The sequence below is a fragment of the Carassius carassius genome, chromosome 22 (assembly GCF_963082965.1).
Source record: "Carassius carassius chromosome 22, fCarCar2.1, whole genome shotgun sequence".
NCBI classification, from domain to species: Eukaryota; Metazoa; Chordata; class Actinopteri; order Cypriniformes; family Cyprinidae; genus Carassius; species Carassius carassius.
This window is the reverse complement of record NC_081776.1, coordinates 19,271,617-19,285,990: the sequence shown is the minus strand read 5'-3', so window position 1 is coordinate 19,285,990 and position 14,374 is coordinate 19,271,617. Positions and strand designations below refer to the sequence as shown.

The window sequence follows — 14,374 nt, the reverse complement described above, 5'->3', positions numbered from 1 at the left end:
TTTTTTATATCGACTATGCAATCCATTAGTTTTTCAAATTGGTGTGTTTCACCGGGCTGCGAAGAAATATAGAGCTGAGTATCATCAGCATAACAGTGAAAGCTAACACCATGTTTCCTGATGATATCTCCCAAGGGTAACATATAAAGCGTGAAGAGTAGCGGCCCTAGTACTAAGCCTTGAGGTACTCCATACTGCACTTGTGATCGATAGGATACATCTTCACTCACTGCTACGAACTGATGGCGGTCATATAAGTACGATTTAAACCATGCTAATGCACTTCCACTGATGCCAACAAAGTATTCAAGTCTATGCAAAAGAATGTTGTGGTCAATTGTGTCAAACGCAACACTAAGATCCAATAAAACTAATAGAGAGATACACCCACGATCAGATGATAAGAGCAGATCATTTGTAACTCTAAGAAGAGCAGTCTCAGTACTATGATACGGTCTAAATCCTGACTGGAAATCCTCACATATACCATTTTTCTCTAAGAAGGAATATAATTGTGTGGATACCACCTGTTCTAGTATCTTGGACAGAAAAGGGAGATTCGAGATTGGTCTATAATTAACTAGTTCTTTGGGGTCAAGTTGTGGTTTTTTGATGAGAGGCTTAATAACAGCCAGTTTGAAGGTTTTGGGGACATGTCCTAATGACAATGAGGAATTAATAATAGTCAGAAGAGGATCTATGACTTCTGGAAGCACCTCTTTCAGGAGCTTAGATGGTATAGGGTCTAACATACATGTTGTTGGTTTAGATGATTTAACAAGTTTATACAATTCTTCCTCTCCTATGGTAGAGAATGAGTGGAACTGTTCCTCAGGGGGTCTATAGTGCACTGTCTGATGTGATACTGTAGCTGACGGCTGAATGGTTGCAATTTTATCTCTAATAGTATCGATTTTAGAAGTAAAGTAGTTCATAAAGTCATTACTGCTGTGGTGTTGGGAAATGTCAACACTTGTTGAGGCTTTATTTTTCGTTAATTTAGCCACTGTATTGAATAAATACCTGGGGTTATGTTTGTTTTCTTCTAAAAGAGAAGAAAAGTAATCGGATCTAGCAGTTTTTAATGCTTTTCTGTAGGATATGTTACTTTCCCGCCAAGCAATACGAAATACCTCTAGTTTTGTTTTCCTCCAGCTGCGCTCCATTTTTCGGGCTGCTCTCTTTAGGGTGCGAGTATGCTCATTATACCATGGTGTCAAACTGTTTTCCTTAACCTTCCTTAAGCGTAAAGGAGCAACTTTATTTAAAGTGCTAGAAAAGAGAGAGTCCTTAGTTTCTGTTACATCATCAAGTTTTTCTGAGGTTTTGGATATGCTAAGGAATTTGGATACATCAGGAAGATAACTTAAAAAGCAGTCTTTTGTGTTAGAAGTGATGGTTCTTCCATACTTGTAACAAGAAGTAGAATTTACAATTTTGGCTATATGAATTTTGCAAAGAACTAAATAATGATCTGAGATATCATCACTTGGCTGAATAATTTCAACACCATCAACATCAATTCCATGTGACAGTATTAAATCTAGAGTATGATTTCGACAATGAGTAGGTCCTGAAACGTGTTGTCTAACACCAATAGAGTTCAGAATGTCTATAAATGCTGATCCCAATGCATCGTTTTCATTATCAACATGGATATTAAAATCACCAACTATTAAAACTTTATCTGCAGCCAGAACTAACTCGGATGTAAAATCACCAAACTCTTTAATAACAATGGAGAGACTGTTAATTATGAAGCAGACATGATCTGGGTGTTGCAGACCAGTGCAATGCGAATACTGCAAGAAACCTGACAAGACATCCTTGTTGGATGTCCCTGTAAAGCAAAGGCCAATGAAGGGCCAAAATAATGAGAAAAGAAGGGACTGATAATTATTAGTGGGGCTTGCTAAGGCTTTTGGTCATATTTAGTAATTTGAACAAAACCATAACCATTTATTAACCCTATGCATGTAACTTGTGTTACTGATATGAATGATACATCAAAATGAACTGTACAGTTTGGAGCTTGTTGTTTTTTGGGACTTCTGCATTTCTTATGTTAAGAAAAAATAGATTGGAATGTTGTGATGACTCAGTGGAAACATGGAGAGAAAGTGGTAAAGTACTCAAAGCACCATATAGACAGGAAGAGATAGATAGATGATAAGGATTAATATACATAGCTTCTTCATTGATAACTTTATACTGTACATAGAGACACATGTTTCTGTTGTTTGACTCCCAATAGCATCTGCATTATATATTGCACCATATTGAGCCAGCTGTGTCATTTAAACTTCCTGTCATGTGAGTAAAAAAGAAAGAAAAAAGAAAAGCTAAATATATATATATATATATATATATACAGTACAGACCAAAAGTTTGGACACACCTTCTCATTCAAAAAGTTTTCTTTATTTTCATGACTATGAAAATTGTAGAATCACACTGAAGGCATCAAGGGCTATTTGACCAAGAAGGAGAGTGATGGGGTGCTGCGCCAGATGACCTGGCCTCCACAGTCACCGGACCTGAACCCAATCGAGATGGTTTAGGGGTGAGCTGGACCGCAGACAGAAGGCAAAAGGGCCAACAAGTGCTAAGCATCTCTCGGGGAACTCCTTCAAGACTTTTGGAAGACCATTTCAGGTGACTACCTCTTGAATCTCATCAAGAGAATGCCAAGAGCTTGCAAAGCAGTAGTCAAAGCGAAAGGTGGTTACTTTGAAGAACCTAGAATATGACATATTTTCAGTTGTTTCACACTTTTTTGTTATGTATATAATTCCATATATAATTCCACATGTGTTAATTCATAGTTTTGATGCCTTCAGTGTGAATATACAATTTTCATAGTCATGAAAATAAAGAAAACTCTTTGAATGAGAAGGTGTGTCCAAACTTTTGGTCTGTACTGTATATATATATATATATATATATATATATATATATATATAAGGAAAAATATTTGTATTTATTTATTAATGTATTTATTTATTTTTTACCACTGTTTTACCACTGTTCTCCAGCATTTTTTTTTTCTTCTCCATTACAGGCTTTACTCAATTTACTAAATACCCCCTTCCCTCTAATTATAATTATTATTATTAATAATTTTGTTGGTGTTGTTGGATGTTCATCCCACTGGTTAATTTTCAGGCAACATTTTATTTTAAGGACCAATTCTCGCTATTAACTAACATGCAAATTACTATCATATTGGCTGTTTATTAGTACTTCTAAAGAACATATTAATGCCTTATTCCTCATGACCATATTTTAGATCCTTTAATCCTAACCAATACTTAAACTTAACAATCTTACTAACTATTAATAAGCAACAAATTAGGAGTTTATTGAGGCAAAAGAAAAATAAATAAATTGGTCCTTAAAATAGTGAGACAGAATAAACATAATATTTATTAATATTACATTAACCTTCATTAAAAATTATGTACAGAATTGTGTTCATTAGTAGTTAATGATACCTAGTGCATTAACTAATGTTATTTAGATTGAAAATTTCAGAACACTGAATTATTGTGAACTAACATAAATTAACAAGAACCTAGATTAATACATTTTGAAGGGAAAAAAAAGTTAGTTCATGATATCTAATGCATTTACTAATGTTAACTCATTATTGCAAAGAAAGCTAAACCTTATAATAAAGTTTTTACAGTTAGTTTACTTGTGCACCAAAGGGACAGCAGTGTCAGGGAAGAACATTTTTGACATCAAGGCTTAAGGTGTACTCACACTAGGCACGGTTGCCATGAACCGGGCCCGAGTACAATTGTCCCCCCTCCCCACTCCCCCTCTGGCCTGCACTCACATAGGGTTTCAGCATTCGTGCCGGAGCACGCTTACGTCATTATGGTGCGACGGTTTCGGGATAAACAGGAAGAGCGGCGCTCTCTGAACACAATATCCAGAGTCCATCACTCTGTTTTCTTTGTGGATAATTTTGTGTCGTTTGGTCCACGGTGGTCCACAGCCCTCTCACAGCCTGTTGTTAAACAGATGTGTCGCCTTAGTGGCGCGAAAATTTTCACGTAATCGTGCTGCTCGTATGAGGAGGTTTGCAAGGTACCAGCTGAGCTTTTGGAGCGTCGCTAAACCGTGACGCCACCCGTCCTGTTCTGTGCTCCAGCACGGTTAGCGCTCACACTGCATGCGAACCGCGCCCGAGTCCAACTGAACCGTGCTCTGGCCCACCTATTCCAAGCGGGCCAGGGCCAGCCAATCGAGCCGCGCCCGGGCACGGTACGGAGCACTCACATTAGTCAAACGAACCGCGCTTTGGTGGTCAAACGCACTCGGGCACGGTTCAAACTGGCTAGTGTGAGTACACCCTTAGTCTTAAAGCTAAGCCAGCTGCCTTACCGCATCACTGCCCAGTCAGTCAGTGATAGTTTTTGCATACAGGTACCTCTTAAGGACTTACTAGGCACCATAACATTATGTCTGATCACTGAGAACAATTTCTAACTTTAGTTAAAATAAATATTAAATACCAAAGAAATATTAAATTACCACAATAATTAACTGATAGATATATGCTAAATAAATTTACAAGCAAGCATTTGTCAATTAATTTACACTTTTCAATCTCTGCATATTTCATGTTGCTTTGTGATAAAACCAAACCACATACACAGAAATGTGGAATCATAGGCCATGAAGGAATTGTATATATGCTGCCATCACATTTTAGGAATCAAGTTGTTTCAATAGACAGGATGTATGATTACTTACATTTCCCCATGTCCCCGGCCCAAAAGTACCAGTCACTCTTGATTCACACATACCAAGGAAACAGGTGACGAGGGTTTACGACTCTCAAGATGACGAACTCCACAAAGACTCAAAAGCGAAAGAGAGACAGTTAAATTGCTAGTGTTGTACTTAACTGAAAGAGAGGTTATTATATTTTTACACCTGGTAGAGTAAATAGGTTTTATGCTTTTCTTATTTCACTATGCACACTATATATTAGTGGTGGGCATAGATTATTTTTTTTAATATAGATTAATCTCACTGTAATCTTGGAATTAATCTAGATTAAAATGGCTCATTTGAATTCTGCTGAAGGCATTCAGAATATGTCTGTTACCCAAATAAAATAATGACTAAAAGTAACGTTAAGTCTTTGAGAACAGGTTTCGTGGTGCATTAGACCATGGGCTCATCTCCTGTTTCCAAAATATGGCATTATTTTATGGCGTTATTTCCCTGTCAAATGTCGAGAGCGCATTATTGTAGCACAAAAGTAACTTAATATAATGCGCGTATCTCTCTGCCCGAGCACGAAATATAATGCCCGAGCGCGAATCTCTCTCCTCGAGCGCGGAATATAATGTGCGGTGCGCGAATCTCTCTGCTTGTGCACGGGAACTGGGCGCACGCTCTCAGATACACCTTGCTCTTGTAAGAATTTTCTCTGGGCTCGCTCAGAGTATACATGCACTTTATACCTATGCTCGCGCATTATATTAGGTCTAATCAGGGGCGTAGCACCTAATTTTGGGCCCTAGTTACCAACCATCTAGCTGGGCCCCTGTACCAAATACCATATGCCACGTTTCCACCGAAATTACCCGGAACATTTGTACCAGGAACTTTTTTTCCCAGAAACTTTTTCCCCCCAGATCTGTTGCTTTCTGCGTTTCCACCGCGGTGTAAAGTACCGGGAAGATTAGGCAAATAGACTGGTGACGTAGGTCTGCGCGCGTTTCTCAATACAAAGTACGCTGATTTTGGACATGCATCCTCGGTAGTGCGGACTTTGTGCATTCGACTCGGGAGTGTGATGTCCGCGACGACGCAAATCCAGTAAAACGAAATAGGATATCAAATACCACTGCCTCCTTTCGTTTTCATTTAAGCATAATAACAGCTGCAGAAATGTACTTAGTTCAGGGATATGTGTATACAGCCATTACAATGAAACGAAATATTATATAGGGATGCCTTTTTTTCATTTTAACATATAGATAAATTGAATACAGACCAAAGATAACCTGTTAGATTTACCCAAAACGAATTATGTTTTATGTTTAACCACTAAAGAGACATCAGAGCCAGCGGCATACATCAGAAGGTCTAGCCGAGGAGAGGCTGCTTCTCGGCGGATAGATGATCACTGAGCTCCCGCTGGTCGCGTCGAGCTGACCGTCTCTGAGATCAGCGAAACACATTTTTAAATAGGCGCTGTCTTTATAAATAAACCACAGATTTGAGTTTTAAACAACTACATTCTCGCCTGAAATACTTTTAAAATTACATTTCATGACACAATAAAACAGTAATATTTTGAACATGATCCGAATAAATGGTGGTTGAACTCAATCAATGCTGCGTGAACTCAACTCGCTTTGGCTACTGCAATTTTCCTCTCAGTATATTTAAAATAAAATGAAATAGGAAATCAAATACCACTGCCTCCTTTCGCTTTCATTTAAACATAATAACAGCTGCAGAAATGTACTTAGTTCAGGGATATTCAGCCATTACAATGAAACGAAATATTATATAGATTTGCCTTTTTTATTTTCATTTTAACATATAGATAAATTGTATACAGACCAAAGAAAACCTGTTAGATTTACACCGCAGCTGAATTATATTTTATGTTTAACCACTAAAGAGACATCAGAGCCAGCGGCACATATCAGAAGGTCTAGCCGAGGTGAGGCTGCTTCTCGGCGGATAGATGATCACTGAGCTCCCGCTGGTCGCGTCGAGCTGACCATCTCTGAGATCGGCGAAACACATTTTTAAATAGGCGCTGTCTTTATAAATAAACCACAGATTTGAGTTTTAAACAACTACATTCTCGCCTGAAATACTTTTAAAATTACATTTCATGACACAATAACAGTAATATTTTGAAAATGTTGATCCGAATAAATGGTGGTTGAACTCAACCAATGCTGCGTGAACTCAACCAATCAGGATGTTTAGCGGCCAAGTCCCGCCCCCGAAAGTTCAGGAACTTTGAAAAAGTACCACCACACCAGCAGGGACTTTCTGAGGGGCATTTTTTAACCCGGAACTTTATTTAGTTCCTGGTTCCTGCGGTGGAAACACACCGAGTACCAGGCCAAAGTCCCTAGTTCCTGGGTAAAGTTCCTGTGGTGGAAACGGGGCAATAGTGATACCAATGGGTGGGATATTTTGAAGGAATTCGGTAACCAAACGACTGATGGATCCCATTGACTTCCATAGTAGGAAAAAAAAATACTGTGGAAGTCAATGGGGACCAGCAACTGTTAATTACCAACCTTCTTTAAAATATCATCTTTTGTGTTTAGCAGAAGAAAGGAAATCATACAGGTTTGGAACAACTTGAGGGAGAGTAAATGATGACAGAATTTTCTTTTTTGGGTGAACTATCCCTTTAAAGTTTAAATGTGTACAATAACAGTGTACCCATTTAGCTCATTTCCTCTTAACCCTTAATTACTAATTACTAAGTGTTAAAACAGGCAATTTCGCTAAAAGCTCACCTGTCACTGCTTTCACCTGGCCATGATGAGGGGCCTGCTGCTCTAGGTTCTGCAAACTGAAATATATGGCTTCAAATTGTTGCTAAAATATCCTTTATTGTCACAATACCTTTTTTAATGTGTAGACTAAGTACAAGTTAATTGCTGATTATTTGTCTGTTTAAAATAAATGCAGACTATAGAATCACAGGGTAGGCTACACTAACCGCCAAACTAGACATTCAGTCTTTGAATTACGTTTTAAAATAAGTCATTTTCAATCATTAAGATGTGCATTAAACTGAGAACAAACCTGTACTTAATGTAAGAGCGTGCGTACGCTAATTTGCATAACAATGCAGTAAAATAGGCGTTAACGATCTGTGTTTTCGTGGGTGTCAGATTTTGACAATGGAGGGATATATACAGTATTTTCATGTAAACTTCCCAGACAGCAATATAGTGTTGGCCCAGAACCAGTCCACATCTGGCCTGCGTGAAATCGATGCGGGCCGGATCTGGGCCGAAACTGCTTGCTGTCTGGATTCTGACTCTGGGGAGAACTCCTCCAAGAGTTGATATTTATGTTAAAACAATGTCAATGCTCGATGATGCATTTGGAGCTCACCTTTCTTTTAAAAAAAACTGAGTGAGCAACTGCTTGCCCTCATTTGCCTTTCTTTAATATTCTTTTCTTTTCTTTTTTGAGCCCCTGATTTTCCTTTCTTAAGGAAAGACATGACTCTTCCCCTGTCTTCCTAGTTCATATCACGGCTAACTCCAGCAACTATCTCATTAACTGATTCACGCAGGTCAGCAGCAGAAGCACCTGAACTGCGGGTCGTACCATTACATTGATTCGAGAGGGGTGGTGGGGCCCTGCACAGCATGAAAATGACTTTTTTATACCAAGTTTAGTTTTGCACAGGAACTTTTTTATTTGTACATAATGCTATACAAATGTGCATGTAAATGTATGTACAGAAAATTGACTTCTAAGGCCCCCCCCCTGCCTCGGGCCCTGGGTACTCGGTACCCTTTACCCCCGAGTCTGACGCCCCTGGGTCTAATGTACTTTCGCGCTACAATAATGCGCTCTCAACATATGTGAAAGTCATCATAGCTCGCGTATTATAGACGCAGCTCCCAACCCAATTTTGAGAATAGATTAACGGCGATATTTTTTTTTTATCGCCCGATAAGAGTCTATATATATATATATATATATATATATATATATATATATATATATATATATATATATATATATATATATATCTTTTTTTTTTTTTTTTTTCAAGAAAATTTAAATGGTACTTGCTTATACTTTACCTAAGTCGATGGGGGTGCCAGCCAACTGAAACCAAACAGCACATTAAATACAATTAGCTATATATGAAAGATTTTTGAGGGCATTTTCTAGTGATCATGGCAGCAGTAATTGTAGCCAGGCAATGACATTGCCAGTTGCCACATTTGAAAGAAAGATTATTTTGTCTCAAGTAAAACCAGTTAATTTAAATGTTATGATTTTTAGGTTACTCCCCCCCCCCCCCCCCCCCTTAGTTTGGAAAAAAAAGTTAAAAGAGTAGTATGTCTGAATTAACAGTATTCATAAAACAGTAGGCAAAAAGTGCTTAATTATTCATGTACCTTTATAGTGCTATGGTATTTTTGTAGTACAGTGTTAATACTCCATGAACCATATGCAATGTTAGTATTAGTCCAGGTCACATGGTAAGATGCAGATTTATTTATTTTTTTTCATAGGGAAATTACAAGATGGTGGACAGCCTAATTGGGCTTTACCGCAGCGTAATTCAGTCGCGTGTTAAAATCATTCGCGAAACTACCGCCAGGTGGCGCAGAGAGACCGATTGCGAAATGAATGTAATTGTAAAATGAGATAAAAGAAGGAAGTAAAACAACAATAACATTATGATATAACATTGTAACATGTAAAAAAAAGTAAAATTTGTTAATTTCAAAATGTAGGATAGTCTTAGGCTACAGTCTACTAAACAAAAATTAAAAGAAGACCTTTACACAAAGGATCATACATGCTATTTTTATTAAACAGTTAATAAATATAAGGCCTATGTGTGTGTGTGTGTATATATATATATATATATATATATATATATATATATATATAAGCTAAATGTTTTCATTTCATTTTCATTTCGGTTCATTCTTGGTTTAAAAAAAAATCTTCAGGTTTCATATGCAGAGCGAAATGGGAACGGTCCAGCATTTAGCAATAAATTAGTTTAATTAGTATTAACTCTGTTATTATTCTTGATTTTTTTCCAAACTACCAACACTTTGCATTTTTAAATTATGCCTTATGTGTGACCAAAAATTAAGTATTATTTGTTTCAGCTGTTTGATCGCGCTGTTGCCTCGCGCACATAGCCTATTCACTGGAAACAGCAGTCGTTCACATTCAGCGTTAGCACTTTGACATATTGTTAATTATGATTTTTTTTTCCATCTATACTGAAACACGCGTGAACTACACAGCCTACACTGGTAAAAATGATGTGTTGGATTTACTTAAAATATATATGCACCATTTTTGCAACACACTTTTTAAGTAAACCTAACTTGGAACAATTTTACTTAAAATAAACAAGATAATCTTTGTTAAATGAACTTAAATATTTGAGTTGACTCAATGTTCTTTACTTAAAATATTCAACATTATATAATCTACAAGTAATTTCAAGTTGTGTTAACTTAACATTTAAACTCATTTATATTTAAAAAATTTAGTTGAACCAACTTAACATTTAAACTGATTTTAGATCTTCAGCTATTGGTCTGCTTAGTCATCGCATCTTAAATAAATTAAATAAGCAAATTACACAAAATAAAGCATTTCAGTTTATTTTTTTGACAGGCTGCGGTGAAGGTGAAGCCTAAAACCACACATCATGAATGTACAACAAAATGTGACAAATATACAAATGGAGCTTCATTTCCAACATGTTATTTTCTTGATTTCTCACCCTTTGCAACACTTCTTAAAGGGTTTACATTTTTCAAACATTTACTTTTGTACAGAATTCCTAATAAAACTAGAAAAAAAAGCATTTTCTTTCTTTTATGTTTTGTTTGTAACACAGAGATTGCAAACTTCATAATAGATCACTTTTTTTTCACCCTTTGCAACAATCTTTCTAACATTTACTTTTGGAACACGTGACAAACATCCTAAGAATAAATCAAGAATTTAATCGAACAGTTGCAGACAAACATTGCACATTGAGCTCTTTGGGGTAACTCAGATTAATTGCATAAATTAGGCCAAGCAGAAAAACACAAGCCTTTGCAACACCTGCCAATCCCATCATCACCTCTATGCCTTCCAGCACTATCCCAGTCTGTAATGGATCATCTGTTGAGCCACCTTTCATGATGATTTTAAGTGTGAGCAGTTCCAGTTTCTCCTTATTCCCATGAGTATCTTTAAAAAACAAAACAAAGCAAATGTGTATTTACTTACAACACCACTTAATATTTTTTCTGATTGTTTCTCAGTGCAAAAAAATACATTGCAATGAAATAACACAAAAAAAAATAAGATTTTGAAATAGACATTTATATTTTAAAATTAAATAAGTGACTTACAGCCATTAATTTTATTTCTATCTATGTTGGTTGAATTGAATTAACTGCCTTTATATAAGCTGTTTATTTAGTTTTGGAGAGTAACTTGGTTTTTGATTGATTTCAGATGCTCACCTGATGGTGCTTGATGAGATTCTCAGAGAGGCAGATAGTTAAGCATACAATTACAACTTCTTTACGTTGTTCCACAGGGCTGGTCTAAAAAGTAAAAAAAATGTGGCTTGTTATTCTGCATACACACAAAATCACAACTATACAGTGACTCCATAGAGTTTGTGAATCAAGGCATTATTTGACCAACTCATCTCTAATGATGGTGAAACTGCTGATGGAAATGAAGTTGAAAGGAAAATGAATTTTCAAAGAGAAAATAAAAATCTATACACCACAACAATGATCTGAAATTTCTACAGTGAAGATTTTTTTAAAGCTAATTGGAGAATGGCCAAGTCAGTCAGTTGATTCACACAAAATGTTTTCATTATTTACTCATCCTCACACTGTTCCTGATTAATGACTTTCTTTAGATAAACAGATAAACAGAAATAGATTTTCAATCCTGATCCTGAAGAGCCACCGCTCTGCACATTTTGTATCTACCTTATCCATTAATGGCACTCTCTTCGGATCAGCGGCAGAGGAAACACAGTTTTAAATTTACAGTTATGATCATAATTTAGAAGGTTTACTAGACAGAGGAATCGTTGTTATTTAGAAATAAGTTTGCATGTGTCTGAATCGAGATCACCATTATTTAATTATCATGCATCTTGACATGTAGCATATATTTTACAATGTAATATAAACCAAACCTCAAAATTAACCTGTGCCCAGGCCCGGACTGCCACTTATAGAGAGCATGAGAACAATTATTATTATTATTCTGGAATGGGTTAACACGAACAGACTCTGTTTTCATAAGTATTCATAACACGTTTCTAATTTCAGAAGCATTATTCTAAGCGATTCAGAAATTCAGTTTAACAGTTCCTTTTTAGATCACAAACGCAATAAACGAGATAAATCTAATATCATACGTAGTTTTCAAAAAAGTTAGCTTACCTCTTCTCACCGTCTTCACATGTGCTTCACAAAATGGCTCCTTGGCAGGAAACAGCATATCACATGGCTCACAGTCAAATACTTAAAATTTTATGCTATATTTACTTAATTTTAACATAATTGTACTAGTAGTTGTCATGACTTATTTTCTTTCATTGTATTTATGCATACACTTAAGTTCACTTTGTAACTTATATTTTTGTGTTACATGAACTATATATGTTAAGTAGACATTGAAAAGTTATAAATACTTCGTTTTTTTGTGTTTAATATATTTACTTTTATAAGTAATGGTTGTTCAGACAACGAATCTTTTTTTTCAGTGTATGTACCTCATGAATTTGAGGTACATTTGAAACAGTGAACCATCAGATATTGCTGAACAAACTCCACTCGTTTGAACTGTCTCCATCAGTGATTGAAATGCTTTTCTCATATCTGACAAACAGATCACAGACAGTCAATTTTAACCATGTCCTATCGCAGCCATTAGGCTGTAATATGGGCGTGCCTCAAGGCAGCATTATTGGACCCCTACTTTTTCTTTTATATATCAATGATTTCTCACGAGTCTGCAGACATTCAAAATGCTTATTGTATGCGGATGATACTGTTATTTTTCTTTCTGATTCAAATCCTACTGTCATAAACTCCAAATTATCATCTGACCTTCATCTCTTACATGACTGGTTGAAAAAGAACCATCTGACCATTAATGTAAAAAAAATTGAATGCATGTATTTTCACTCACCCAGAAAATGTTTTTCTTTTAATGATTGTATCAAATTTGCAAACCAAAATCTTGTTATCACAACGACCTACAACTATCTTGGTGTTCTACTGGACTCGCATCTCACATACCAAGAGCATATTTCCAAATTAACAAAAAAGCTGAATCAGAAACTCTATGTTTATAATAAGATAAGGTCGTATCTCTCTTCCTCAATCTCTGAAACTTACCTACATGCCATTGTGTTCTCAACAATGTCTTATTGTTTGCCAATATGGTCTCTCACTACAAAAAGAAATCACCGAACCGATAGCACGACTATACTACAGAGCACTCAAGATTCATAGTAACCTCCCAAGGTGGTCTCATCATTGCAATGCCCTAACACATACAAAAGCTTTGACTTTCCAGAACTATGTAAACTGTCATGCCATTACATTTTACTCTCAGATTCTAAACAGCACTTCACCAGCACTCACAGAGCTTCTTCCGACACACAAGATGAGACCACAACGTCTCACTAGGTCAGTTTCTCAGGAACTTATCCCAGTTCCGTCTTACAAAAATCATTTTGGTAAGAGATCCTTTTTCTATACTTACACCAAAATTTGGAATGACATTCCCTATCACATTCGAACATTATCTTTTATCATACTTTTTAAAAAAACATATAAACTATTTCTTCGGGATAGTCATACTTGCACACACTAATTTGTTTATAGATTTGTCTTCATGTACTTTATTGTTATATTGGTCGGTACTCTGTTCAGTTTATGTCTAAGTCTTGTAAAAATGTACTGAGCTTGTTCGTTGTTTTATGTTGCTGCAGAACAGGAACCTGCTGTAAACCAGTTGCTTAAACTGAGCCAGGCCCGTTTGATGGTGACTTAACTGTTACTTTTAACCTTTCCTGTATAATAAATGAAATGAAATGAAATGAAATGAATAATAGTTAAGCTTCAAATGGGCAACATCACGAATATGGAAACGTTTGGATTTATCCAGAATGAGAAAGCCCAACCATAATTTATGCTTAGCTTTAAATTATTGTTATTTTTTATTTTATTTTTTATTACTAAGCCTATATTATTCTATTCTGCAATTATATTTATCCATTAGAATTAATTTTTAATTCTTGTTAAATTTAAAGGATTTGTTGTAAAGTGAAGGGAACTAAAAATATCCTGTTGGTACATTATAGCATTATTAGGCCAGCCGTTATTATTTCTAAATGTAATATAATGCAACTTATACCTGACTTATATTTTTTCCTCTCACAAACTCTGATTTTTTTTTTAGCGTGTTAAAAAAAAAAAAAACATTCAGCAAACGAAAATAGATGATTAATCCGTTAAAATGAAACCTATACAGGACTCTATTTTTTTCCTCTGACATTAGCGTGTTTAAAAAATAAAAAATAAAGAAAACATCCAGCAAATGAAAATAGGCGATT

General features: G+C 35.8%; 1 protein-coding gene and 1 long non-coding RNA gene across 4 annotated transcripts in view; one reads left to right on the top strand and one right to left on the bottom strand.

The window, feature by feature from the left end:
- LOC132099090 (chemokine-like protein TAFA-5) overlaps nt 1–14,374 on the top strand; it is a 400,739-nt gene that overhangs the window by 128,053 nt on the left and 258,312 nt on the right. The gene's annotated exons all lie outside the window — the stretch shown is intronic.
- On the bottom strand, nt 10,635–12,504 carry LOC132098420 (uncharacterized). The gene is made up of 3 exons (XR_009422915.1): nt 12,192–12,504; nt 11,244–11,327; nt 10,635–10,965 (listed from the first exon to the last, which is right to left on the bottom strand). It is a non-coding gene; the product is annotated as an uncharacterized LOC132098420 (long non-coding RNA).